Here is a 7,110-nt window from a genome sequence, read left to right on the forward strand (position 1 = left end):
ACTTCCAGCTCGTTTTAAGAGCCCAGCATGCTAATCAAATCATTTCTGCTAAGCAATTCCACATCGTTATTTAAAGTCTAAATAATGTACAACTCTACCCCTTGACACGCGCACAAACTCATATTCACACCTTTACAAACCACTTCCTCAAATCACAGGATACACAGCTGTTTTGTTCTTTCACATGTTGTCACCAAACCACCAAATCATTTATTAGACAAAAAGAATCGTGCTTGCTCTTTTTCTCTCTCTGTCCCTGTGCTGGTTTCTCTCCCTTGCATAGAAATATAATCCCATATATACACTACCAGTCAAAAGTTTTTGAACAGTAAGATTTTTACTGTTTTTAAAGAATTCTCTTCTGCTCACCAAGCCTGCATTTATTTGATCCAAAACACAGCAAAAGCAGTAATATTGTGCTAATATTTTAATACATTTTAAAATGTAATTTATTCTAATGATCAAAGCTAAATTTTCAGCTGTTTTGCTGTACATTTTTTTCAGGATTCTTTGATGAATAGAAAGATCTGAAGATCAGCATTTATCTGAAATAAAGAGCTTTTGTAACATTATTCACTATAATTCAGTAATACTAATAATTCACTGAAAAGGGTGGTTTGAATTACAAAAAGAATCAAACTTTTCAGCTCGACCACCATTTTTGCCACTTAAATTTAAAGCCTTTACATCTTTGCTTTAATGTTTAGACAGTCACAAATCACAAGAAAATTATTAGCATTTAAAATCATTGTGATACTCAGTATTTTGATTATCACAAGTGAATATTTGCCCAGCCGTATGCAGAAATAATAAATAAAGAACCATTTGCTTTTGATTCTGGCATAGGCTTCAGCCTCAGTCGCCATGCTTCCTCTATGATCTAAATGAAAATGCAATTTCTCAGAAGTCATGGCATTCAGCTCAGATTGTTTCATTTATTTCCTATTTTTCCAGCCCCCCAGTTCTTTTTTCCTCTGTTGGTGGAGCTCACCAGTGGGGTGCTTAATGCACTTGGCCCTGAAGTGAGCTGAAGTGAAGTGTGCACGATGGTCCTTGAGTGTTGCCTGTTGAACACACACCCTCTTGACTACAGGAACACACAGCTCTCACTCGCTCTCCCTCTCTCTCATAGACAGGATGCTGTATTTTAACTTCCCTTGTCCAAGTTCTTTAACATCTAGAACAGATGCCGTTTTGAAATACCACACTGTGCATAAATTTAGTAGAAAAATGACCAGTTTTCCTTATATCATGCTTATTGTGACTGCTGAGGTTTTGGAAGCTCTTTATTTGAAGCCTGTGTTTGCAATATACTCCAGTTCTTTATTGGTTTAACCATGAATTAGTGTTATTCTAGTATCATTGAGATGCAATTATAGTTTTTGTATATATTTAGAATTTAGCATTTTAAAAATTTAGTAATTAACGTTTTAGTCATTTTGCTTTTGTCCTTTTTTAAATGTGTATAGTTTTTATTTTTGTATTTCAATTTTAGTTATTTAGTTAGTACTCCAATCTAAACTAAAATTAAAATGAGACATGTTGCCTTGTAACTAGGTGAAATAAAATATTAAAAAGTTTTATATTTTATTTTGTTTTTTATTCCAGTTAACATTTAGTGAAGTGAAGTGAGTGAAGTGACATACGGCCAAGTATGGTGACCCATACTCGGAATTCGTGCTCTGCATTTAACCCATCCAAGTGTACACACAGTAGTGAACATACAATGCTACAGCCATTGCTGCGGCGCCCGGGGAGTAGTTGGGGGTTCGATGCCTTGCTCAAGGGTCTCACCTACCTACAATCCCTGCCGGACCTGAGACTCGAACCCACGACCTTCGGGTTACAAGTCTGACTCTCTATCCATTACTGTTCACTATTTATAAATCACCACGAATATGTGTTATATTATAAAATGGTATTTTATAATGTTATAATGTTATGTTATGTTATTAAAATTCATATTATTAATTTAAACCCAAATAAATAATAAAAAATAGTAATTTAATAAGCATTATAAGAAGCTGGTCATTGTTGCAAAAGGTGATGGAAGACCAGCTGATCATTATAATATAATATAATATTCAGAATCATTTCTTTAAATATATAATACATCAGAACATAATGTTACAGTGTAATTAAATGCCTTAATACATTTGTACAATGCATGTATTTGAGTACATTGAAAAATAAGGTAAGGTGACTTTAAGGTGTTACACGTTACATGTCTAATAATAATAAATTATGCATAATTACATGCAAGTAACCTTAAACCAAACCCTAATCCTAACCCTAACCATATAGTAAGAACATGTAGTTAATTAATATAACTCAGTACTTGTTGTAATGTATAATTACACTGTAACAAGGACACCTTAAAATAAAGTGTATCCAAAAATAATTATATATTGCAGTAATTGTTTTGTAACCAACCAAACTAGGATGGGCCGAATCAGGTTATAATCTCCCTGTGTGTTTTACCGACTCTCTGCTTCACTCGTACTGGCCTGAAGCCTGATGCTTAGCACTGACAAAGCTGCAGGTTGACCCCTGACCCCTGCCCTGTGCTCGTCTCTCTGGTGTGTTCTTCTTTGTCAGGTGTTAAATGAGAACTGTACATCTGTTGGCCCTGACAGTGCGACCTGGCATCGATCCTCCCGACAGCCAGAGGAGCAGTAAAGGGGAAGAGAGGTGGGGGTGGAAAGACGGATAGGAGCAGGAGTAGATATTGCAGAACAAAACGGATGAGTAAAGAACACATTGTGAACACATATGACTGCTGTTCACCCATGCAAAACTCTTCGTCACAATTCTAAGGTGTCTTGTGTTGTTGCTATAGGGCGCAACTAAGGTAGTCAAAAGATGTCTCTATGATAGGCCAAGTCCCACCATTTACAAAAGTGTAATACATTGGGTTTTGTTCAAATAATAGTGGCGCATGCTTTAGCAAATGTATACACTTCTGTGCACCTGCTGTTTGTGTGGATTTATACGTGCCTACGTGTTTTGCTCATGGTTACCCATCACAATACCTCTCACTTCTTCTGAACGCCCCACAAGAGTGAATTAAAGGCACTCTTGTGGGCCGTTCAGAAGAAGTGAGAGGTATTGTGATGGGTAACCATGAGCAAAACGCATAGGCAAGTGCTCTGTCATTTGCATAAACTCAGTGGCTGAGAAATCAGTAAGCGCTACACGTTCACATTCTGCCCACGGACCACCAGCCAGACAAATATTAATGAGCAATGACATCACACGTTTGATTGGCTGCTTTTTTGTAGCATGCAAAACCAAAACTTAGATGATTGTTATAATGTCACTCAAACTCAACCATCATTATATTAAGTAACAAATGCATGCTGTGGAACACTTTTGGACTAAATTAGGGTTCTTACAGTTAACAAAAAAAAAGTTTTACAAAAAAACAGTAATTAAAATATATGTTAACTGATATAAAATAAAACAAAACAAAATTTATTTCAGCTAGCCAAGGCAACTTTTCTCTTTTTTAATTTACTTTAACTTCATGTACTAAAATGCTAAAACCAAAACTGAAATAAAAATTTCTAAAAACCTGTATTAAAAAAAACCCCAAAAATTAATAAAATGTCAAATCTAAAATCAACAGAAACAGTATAATAAAACAAATAAATATATAACAATGTAACGAAGTGAAATGCTAATGAAAACTATAAAAGCCTATTATTCATACTAAAATAACACTGGACTACATGTTTTTATTTATATTAAATATATATATATATATATATATATATATATATATATATATATATATATATATATATATATAATTATTATTATTATTAAATACAGTTATTAAAAAATCAGTCTCGCCAAGGTGGACAAATGTAAAAAATCCCTGGTGGATAATTACTCAGTGTTGAAACAGTGAGTGAATAGACTGATGGATAGATGGATTGATTGTTTCAGCTCTATCAGTCATTGGTCTGGTACCACAGTCACCTTCACATTTCCCTGTGCACCTCAACCAGACGCTCTACAGAAATAATAAGACCACAGAGAGAGTAGAGGAACGGAAGGAGGAAACGCATTTCTTTCTCTTTCTCTCCCCATGGATGCAGTGATTGATGTGCTGTGTTAGTAGGGTATTTCCCCCATGTCTCTCTCCCTCCATCTCTCTTTTCCTCTCTTGCTCTCGTTTTCCCAGATGAAGGTCTCATCAGACGGCTCTTCTAAGGCAAGTGGACAGGTTTCATTTTGCCTCCATTACAGAAGCCACAGGAGAATCATTCTGCTTCAAAGGCCTCTGATTGTGTAATCAGCCATTTGCTGGAATGCTTTGAGTAATCAGGGAACAATTGTATGCTGGGAAGGATCAAGCATCTGTATGTGCGACTGCGTCCCTCTTTCTGTCTGTTTGTCCATGACTTGGCCTGCTTCACGAAGGGTCGCACGCATGTCAGTCAACCCTGAAGAATTTACAGCTGACCATCTCAAGCCTAAAATGTAACGTTTGACCTGTCTCTAACGCATGACCCCAGGACAAACTATAAAACAGCTGACAGACTGGAAGACAGGCCTGCAGGCATGATACTTTTTGTTAAAGAGAACAGATTTAAGGTGCGTTCACACTGACTACTGGATCAGGTGGTTGATTTGAAGTTTCTTCATCGTTACAAATCACAGTCAGGGTCAACGCCCCATTATCAGAAATCTGCCCGTCATTCACATTATTTATCATTTATTAATGAAATTATTCCAAATATTACTCTATTAAATGTTCTGTTTATTATGTTTATAGCACTCAGACCTGCTGCACACATTTAGTTTGTGTGCAAATGTAATCCAGCAAAGGTGGATCCCAGCATCCTGAGACACTTGTTCAGCATTTGTTCTATCAGTTTCAGAGGCAGTGATTGAGTAATTACTCTCTGTGGTGGGAGAGTTTGTTTTGAGTGTTTTGTGAGTGAAGACATATCGACACTATGGGGAGAAATCGATGTTTCGGGGCTGGGGATGAGACAGACACAGAGAGAGCATGTTCAATTCATGTCTCCCCTCGTCTGAGCTTCTGTATCCCAGTGTTTTTGTGTTTCACCAGCAGGCCTTGTGGATGAATTAGTAATGCTAAAAGAAACCGTGTTATCTTTTAAATGCAGTTCACGCCGCTCAGCCTGGTTAATATAGTTAGCTGCTCAATTTTTTATGGCTGTGCCGAGTGTAACCTTCGATTTAACAAGAGCTGTTAATCCTGGGGGCTCTAAATAGTCTTTTTGATGCGTTGGAACACAATGTTTGCCGCGTAACTTCTGAAAAATGCATCGGGATGGGAGCAGGGGGAATCAGACACGGCCAACTGAACAAAGCAACACCACGGAAAAGTGAGGGAAAAAATGACAATGTTGTTTTGACACCACAGTCCCCACCGCAGGGCCCGTGAGGATACACAGCGCTGCTGCTGGGGAAGAACAGACAGTGGCTCTCTTTGTGTGTGTAAGAGAGAGAAAAGTGTGTGTGTGTGCTGGAGAGTGATATACAGCAGAAATATGATGCTTAAGTTGATCTATTAAGTCTATTTTAATTATTTTCTCAATAACTTTTGATGTAAAATAAATAACTAGAAATCTTTCTTTAAAATTAAATCACATGATTTTTACATTATTTTTACTGATCAGTACCATAACCCTAATGATGCATGCAATGTCTGATTGCTGAATGAATGACTATTATGAGGTTTTAGTGAATCAGAAATATATAGAAAGCAGTGTAGTCCAATTCTCAAACAAATTCATTTTGTGAGTCAATTTATTTTAGTGAATCATAAACATACAGCTTGATCTGTTTTCCAAACTAATGTCACTGTTAGAGCCATAACTAACACAAAGAGCGTTGTAATTTTTTCTGGCTATTAAAAGTGATGTTTTACTAATATACATTAATATATTACATGACTTCAGTCTGTTTCGTATGGAATACATATGCATGAATAGTTAGTTCTTATTTTTTATTAATCAAGAGGCTTGTTATTAGACAGACTTTAATTCAAAGCTTGATCAAATGTAAATAGTTCTTAAGTTTGATTTTTGTTTTTGCCACTGACAAATAAAAAAATAAGCAGTTACACTGCAGGTTTATGATTTTACCAGCCTGGTCTCATTGTTTATACGTAGGTATTAATACGTAACATTTACAAGCACAAAATGTACGTTTTTGTACATTTTTATCCAAAATCAATATTTGAGCAAGTACATAACCAGCCAGTGTTCAAAACTATCACAACGTTTAGCTTATAATAATGTTTTCTAATTTGAGTAGTACGGGTAGGTTTTCGAGGGAAATTCGAGCATGGCACTGCCTCATTACGTCACGTCTGTAAACATAAAGAAGTTGTCCCGGCTACTAGGCTACCGCATGTGAGGACCCTGCAGGTGGCAGATCCTTTATAGCCTTTTCTCACAGTAGCTAGAATAATTAAATGTATCATTCTGATGGCGGATTGTGGTCCAGAAAGTATTACGTGTTTATGAAACACATGTGAATGAAATTAAATTACATTCCAGTTTTAAATGGGTTTCTGATTACAGATCCAGCCTGGGATTACACAAGATTTGTATTTTAAAGAAAACCAGTTCGAAGGGAGCATAATTTGCTTTTTGGGTTAAAAGAATTTCTAAATATGAAATTTTAATGGCATGACAATTAGGTTAGACACTAATAGACAGTACAGAAATTGAAATCTACACCCTAATACACACTATAGGCTACTCATAGTCACGCAATGCTGATGTTGTTAACATTAATAATTTGATAATAAAGTATAATAGTAATAATAATTTGCACGGTTTGATGTGATATGAGCTAACCGATCTTTAGATTAAATCACCATTGGTAGCGCGATTTATGGTAATACTTTTTTCCTCAGTTGGTCAGAACAAACGTGGTAGACTTGTTACTTGTTCAGATGACAATATACGGTGAAAATTCTTATTTGGGTCATATATTCAAAGACGTAGGCTAGAATCTGTGATAAATACATTAAATGTCCACTTTGACTGACGCATATACTCCTCAAAACATTAGATTAATCCGCGCTGGAGACTCACAACCCCGGGCAAGGAAGATAATTAC

The sequence above is a fragment of the Barbus barbus genome, assembly GCF_936440315.1.
Source record: "Barbus barbus genome assembly, chromosome: 47".
Taxonomy (NCBI): Eukaryota; Metazoa; Chordata; class Actinopteri; order Cypriniformes; family Cyprinidae; genus Barbus; species Barbus barbus.